Source organism: Centruroides vittatus, unplaced genomic scaffold, assembly GCF_030686945.1.
Source record: "Centruroides vittatus isolate TY-2023 unplaced genomic scaffold, ASM3068694v2 contig_1408, whole genome shotgun sequence".
In the NCBI taxonomy this organism is placed as follows: domain Eukaryota; kingdom Metazoa; phylum Arthropoda; class Arachnida; order Scorpiones; family Buthidae; genus Centruroides; species Centruroides vittatus.
The window spans coordinates 211,166-217,681 of record NW_027120884.1 but is presented as its reverse complement, the minus strand read 5'-3'; the positions used below and the strand labels follow the sequence as shown (position 1 = coordinate 217,681).

At 32.9% G+C, this 6,516-nt stretch overlaps 1 protein-coding gene across 1 annotated transcript in view; it reads left to right on the top strand.

Moving 5' to 3' along the window:
* The first annotated feature begins 5,572 nt into the window (after positions 1-5,572).
* Positions 5,573-6,516, top strand: part of LOC136968173 (uncharacterized) — a 206,447-nt gene continuing 205,503 nt past the window's right edge. Inside the window, exon 1 of the mRNA XM_067262144.1 lies at positions 5,573-5,657. The gene's annotated coding sequence lies outside the window, so the exon portion shown is untranslated. The remainder of the gene's footprint in view (positions 5,658-6,516) is intronic.

Below are 6,516 nucleotides of genomic sequence, written 5' to 3'. Positions count from 1 at the left end.
TAAAACTTTATTTGGAGATTATCTGAGCAATTACCTAAAATCTTTAACCATACTAATTGGCCATACATACCGAATAAAGAGGAATTTTCTTAATTAACATTTAAAAATAAGAATATCAAGAAGAAAACTTTCACGAAAATTACTTTTATATTATTTTATTCTTTTTTTTTATAACTTTGTAAATTAAATATTCAAAGTAAACAATGAATATTGTAAGAAAGTTAATATTCGTTTTGAAGACTGAAGCTATTTTTAGTTAATTTAAACAAAATTCGGAGGGGTATGAAATATTTTTCTAACGGAAAAAGTAATTTTTGTATCGATTTTTCTTTCATTTTTATAAATATAAAATACGAGTTATTTTTAACTCATTTCATAATTTTTATAAGAAATGTTATCATACAAATCGAAATCTCGAAAGTAAGATAAACACACGCTAAAATATAGTACGTTTTGCAATTTAATATAAAAATTTTTAAATATTAAAAACAAAACTAAATATTTTTACAGTATTTTAAGTAATTAGAATTCAATTAATTTTAAATTTTTAATTGATTTTATAAGATTTATTTAAGACGATAACATAAACACTAAAACGATGTCGGATTTAAAAATTTTTGGCAAATTCGATGTACAAGGACCAAATTTTTATACAAAATCATTTTTAAAATATCGACGTTAGAATGGCAAATTATGGTAATAATTTTGACAAAATCTACGTTAGAATGGCCAAATTATGGTAATAATTTTGACAAAATCTACGTTAGAATGGCCAAATTATGGTAATAATTTTGACAAAATCTACGTTAGAATGGCCAAATTATGGTAATAATTTTGACAAAATCAACGTTAGAATGGCCAAATTATGGTAATAATTTTCACAAAATCAACGTTAGAATGGCCAAATTTTGATAGTAGGGCCAAATGTTTAAGAATTTTTGATGAATTCAGTGTTAAAATGACCAAATTTTTATAGAATTTTTTAATAAAATTAATGTTCGAATGTCCAAATTTGATAATTCTTATCAAATTTGGCCATTTGTCATCTCGATCGAACTTAACGAGTATTTAATACGAAGAACTAATTCGAATTAACCAAGAAGAAATTATAAAAATACTTATAAAGAGGAAAAAAAAGGCAGAATTGCAATTAACTTGATTATTACCGAGATCATTTTTAATTGTAAATGACGGCAAAAATAAACGTAATTAACGAAAAGCGAATTTATATATTTTCGTAGTTAATTTTTCATAATTTATTACGTAACATCGGACATTCGGGGGTTGGAAAAAAAATTATTTGACACGAGATAAATTAAAAATGTCTGAATCTGTGAAATAAACTTTTAATCATTTTTCTTAATTACGTTCCCTCGTTATATTTTAAAATTCATTTTCCGTCGCTTTATAGGTGTTTAATTTAATAAATTAAATTTTTTATTCGGTTTTTATGACGATAACATTTATAAACATCGTCAACAAGAATGAAAGAATGCGAACTAAGAAAAGAATTAGGCCCACTTGTGAATTGTTTCTCCAATTATAAAAATTGTAGATATTCGAAATTTTACGAAATATATTATATATATGTATATTTTATTAAACTTTATTTCTAGGCATATTACTTTACAGAAGAAACAACTTTTATAAAGCATTTCTTTACACGCGGATAATAAAGGTGGACATTCAATAACAGTCACTTCCCAACAATGGACACATCTACCTTTTTTCAGGATATTTTTCAGGAATATTTTCTGAGCAAAATGGATACAAAATAACCTGCATACAGCGGCTATTCTTTATGTTCACGCGGTGACCGTTATTTAGAGGTTTACTGCATTTTCTTTATCTGTCTCTGTGGTCATTTCTGCTCTCGGAGATTTCATAAACTTAATTTTTTTTTGCCTCCGGTTTCGAACATTATCTGTACTTTCAAACTAAAAAAAAGTTTTCATTTGATATAATTAAATAATAGAAAAATTTAATTCTTTTCCAGTCTATTTTTTTACCTTAAAAAAATGATTAAATACTCGTAAAAGGAATTAATTTTGAAATTTAATAAACATTTTAATTCATTTTATTGATTTTCGAATATAAAAATTTATGTATATATATTAGAAGTATTTAATTATTTTTAAATAATGATTCGTTAATATTTATTATTAACATTATTTTAAAATATAATAAAACGTTTTTTTAAATAAATAATTAAACAGAAGTTTTTAAAAACATATTAAAATATTTTTTTAAATATTAAAAAGTAATATATTTTATTTAAAAAGTTATTTAAATATTTATTATGACAGTAAAAAGTCAGCTTTTATAGGTGCCGTCCTGTGTCGACATCTGGTGAGACATTTTTACACTAAATTTAAAATTTATTCTTTTGATTTTTCTTAGAAAAATATATTACGATTCACTTTAATAAAATGCTGACATTTCTTGTCGTTTTTTTTTGGAATCAATGTATTACAATTGGGACTAAACAAAATTTATATTTGAATGGAGTAAATAATATTTCTGCCATTCTTTTTCTTGGAAGGGGAAAAAATCAAAATATCGTAAATATTTTTGATTTGATTTATATCAGATGTCTATATTTTTGAATGTAAATATGTTTTATATAACTTTAAAACCTATAAAAATGATTTGTAGAATGGATTTAACTTTCGTAAATTTTTAATAAATTATATCAGTTTTAAAATTCTTTGAAGAATATTTACTGAAATCGGTTATTTACAATATATATATTCAATAGATATATTCTTTCTTAGACGGAAAAGCGTAAAGAATTGAAAATTAATTAAACAAACTAAATTTATTTATAAATTTAATACAGTAATCTTCATATGACACATTATGTATAAACAAATTTTATCAATCTGCCTCAGCGCCGGATTAAGCCTCTAGCAGGCCCTAGACAAAATTTAAATTGGGGTCCCATTTAAATAAGTTGCTTCTAAACAAATCTTATATAATGTCACATTAGCGTAGCTAGCATGGGTGACACCCGGTGCGGATATCGTGGTGTCACCCCAAGTCACACCGTAGTGTCACCCTTTTTAACTCTTTTATAAAACACTATTGAATTGTAATATCTTCGCACTCGAGCAACTTGAACGCTATATCGAATATGTGATGTCGCGACGTATAAGTGTAAATTTAGAAAATAAATCATAACCATCCATACATCAGTACTACCACGAGACGCGGCCCTAGGAATATTTCTAGATGGCGCGAGAGATCCCGTGGCGTACTGTACATTACTTCTGACGCACGGGTGGCTGTTATTTTTTTTTTTTTTTTTTTTTTTAGGTAATGGCTAGTCGAGCGGAGCTTAGTAAGAAAATAATCGTTAAATACAGCCTTTTCTGTCCTGTCGAATTTCTTAAATAATTTTTAACTCGTTTTCAAACAGAGAAATCTTCTGCACTAAAACCGGGCCCCTCCGAATTACGGGCCCTAGACATTTGTCTACTTTGCCTATTCGATAATCCGGCCCTGATCTGCCTTAATCTAAATGACAGAGACCCCCTTTCTAATAGTAACAATGGAACTTTCTAAAACACTTCGTGTATGATTTACTCTGATTTTTGTGATAGACTGAATGACAAAGACTGTTATGAGCGATTGGAATTGTCTTTACGGATGATGATTCATCTTTTACTGTTGTATTCAGGTAGTACAAAAAATTTCAGAGATGTCATATTTCCTTCCATGATAAACCACGTGAAAGGCGACCATGAACAGCAATGACTCCTAAAAATGTAACTGCTGTTCAATGTATGATTGCAGAAGACCAAAGATTTACTAATGAAATAATACAGGAGAGACTACAGATTGAAGCCTCTGCAGTTTCAGACAATATGCATAAGGAATTACGGTTTAAAAAAAGTAGTGTCTCGATGAGTTGACAGATTTCCAAAAGTCAGAGAGTGACAGAATCTCTAAGAAAACTCCGGAAATGTTGAAGCTATGGGGGCATTAGATTATTTTCAAGATTATCACGGGTGATGAGACATACATACCATTTTGTGCCTGCCTCACATGTCAAGAAAGTCAAGTATGGATCCATAAAGATGACCTATTTCCAATAACTGTCAAAAGGCAGAGAGCAATGTTTGGTGTTGTTTTTTTTTCTTTTTTCAGTAGCACTGGTCTGGCAAAATAAATTAAGCTTGCTGAATAGAAGACAGTAACGGCTAATTGGTACACTATAGTTTGTCTTCTTAGAATTCCGGAATCACTGAAAATTTGAAATTCAAATTTTTGCATCACGATAATCCTTCATCACACACTGCCAAGAAAGCTGTCGATTTCCTTCAAGCTAATAAGTCATTCAACACCCACCATATAGCATTGTGTGACTTCTGGCTATTCTTTGATTTCAAAAAACATTTGAGGAGTTGCAAACTTAAAACAGAGAATGAAATTGAAGCTATATTAAAAGAGTATTTTGATAGCATTCCAGAAAATGAGTGGCGTGATGCTTTTGATCTTTGGAAGGAGCAACTACAAAAGTGCATTTTGGCAAGAGGAGAGTACTTGGGACATAAATAAAATATTTTTTGTTCTAGGCCTTATAGTAATTATGATCCATGGTCTAGGAAATATTTATCACTCAAAATGTAACTAAATCCGTTATAGTGACATTTTAGGACATACGAAAAGCATTTCCATAAAAATTAGTGCCAAAACTCACTACTTAGGCATTTTTGATGCTACAAGCAACAAGCGTTTTATTGTGCAAAACAGTCGTTCTATACAAAGGTTTTAGCAATGAAGTTTCTTCTGAAACTTCTCGTGAACAGTACGATACTGTCTTTTGAGGCTGTCGAATTTGAAACATGTCCTCAATAGAATATAGAGAGGTTTCAAGGTCGCATGCTTGCTCTGACCCTTCTCTATATTTGTGGACTAGCTTCCGCTTACTTAGCTTGCTCGTGGTTTGTTATTTGACGGCTTTTTTTAATTAAAAACTTAATAGAACTGCAGTATTTTTATGTTATGGACAAAATTTTAAAAGATTCTTTTCTGGTGGTCTATTCTGACAGGACGAGGAGCTGCTTCTTTTGCAGGGTGTTGATCCATACGAAGCCAGCATCTTCGTTGTAGACAGAGTTGTGGCTTAAAGTAAAATTTGATGACATCATAAACTATTTGGTTTTGACGACAAATTATTACATACTACACTCTTTCACAAATGAAATCTTACAAATCTCTTGATTTTGTGGTCTTTCATAACGCTCCTGATATGCAGTTGGCTTGTGGCCACTCATACCTCGTGTATAATGGCCGGAGGCCGAGTGGTCAAAGTGACAATCTACCGCTCTGGGAAACCAGAATCAAATCCGGACTGGTTTTAAAATTCCCAGGGATTTTTCAGGGGGTTGTCCGATATGTTGGCCCTTGTCCCTCAACACCCGGCCGTCCCATTGTGGGCCTGGCCGAATTCATAATGGGCTTGCTAAAAGAGACCCTCTTAGTGCCCACAGGGTGTAACGGACACTTGGTACATGTGCTTCTTCGAGTGGCTAGTGGCGCGAAGCTATTGTTCGTGGGATTATGACTAAACACCCCTAAGGCAGAAGACCCCTAGCCGCGGCAACGGAAGTCGTTGCGATAGTAATCCTGCGCGATACGAGAGGAACCGGTAGGTTCAGACAGTTTGTTACTTGGTCCCTTGTTGTTAGGACGTTGATGAGTGCGGAGCAAGAACGAACATATATCCCAGAATAGATTCGAACCTTGGGGTACGGACTTTCGAGTATCGACAACCCTGAACTTGTACTTGGCTAAGATTCCCGTTAGCCGTAACACAGGGCGAAGAGAGTTTAAAAAATTCATGTATAATGTTGGCACCCAGTCTGGTGATGACATCCCTTCAACTTTTACTGTTATATTCAACAAGTGCTTGCAGCTGGGTTATTTTCCCCACTGCTGGAAAACCGCCTCCATTAAGCTTCTCCCAAAAACCGGCAATCCTTCTAAGTCATCAGACTTTCGACCAATTTCCCTCCTTCCAGTCATTGGTAAGATACTGGATGGGCTGCTGACCAATAGGTTGCAGCACCACTGTGAGAAAAACAACTACATAAACAATAACCAATACGGATTTAGAAAAGGGAAGAGCGCTATCATCGCTCTGGACGACATGGTCAACTTTATTCGGAAGGCTAAAGAAAGAGGCGAGCATACGATGTTGGTTGCAATTGACTTTAAGGGCGCATTTGATCACGCCTGGTGGCCTGCAATTCTCGACGCCATTAAAAGCACCGGCTGCCCTAAAAACCTTTACACTTTGTTAAACAGCTACCTAAGTGACAGGAAGATCAGTGTTAGTAGCAATAACCACACCTACCTCACTAAGAACATAAATAGGGGCTGCCCGCAGGGCTCTCGCTCCGGGCCTTTTCTGTGGAATATAATGCACAACAGTCTCCTGGATCTAAGCTCCTCTTTCCCTGCAGACTATCACTGCAGGCTTCAAGCCTACGCGGACGACACAGTCCTTGC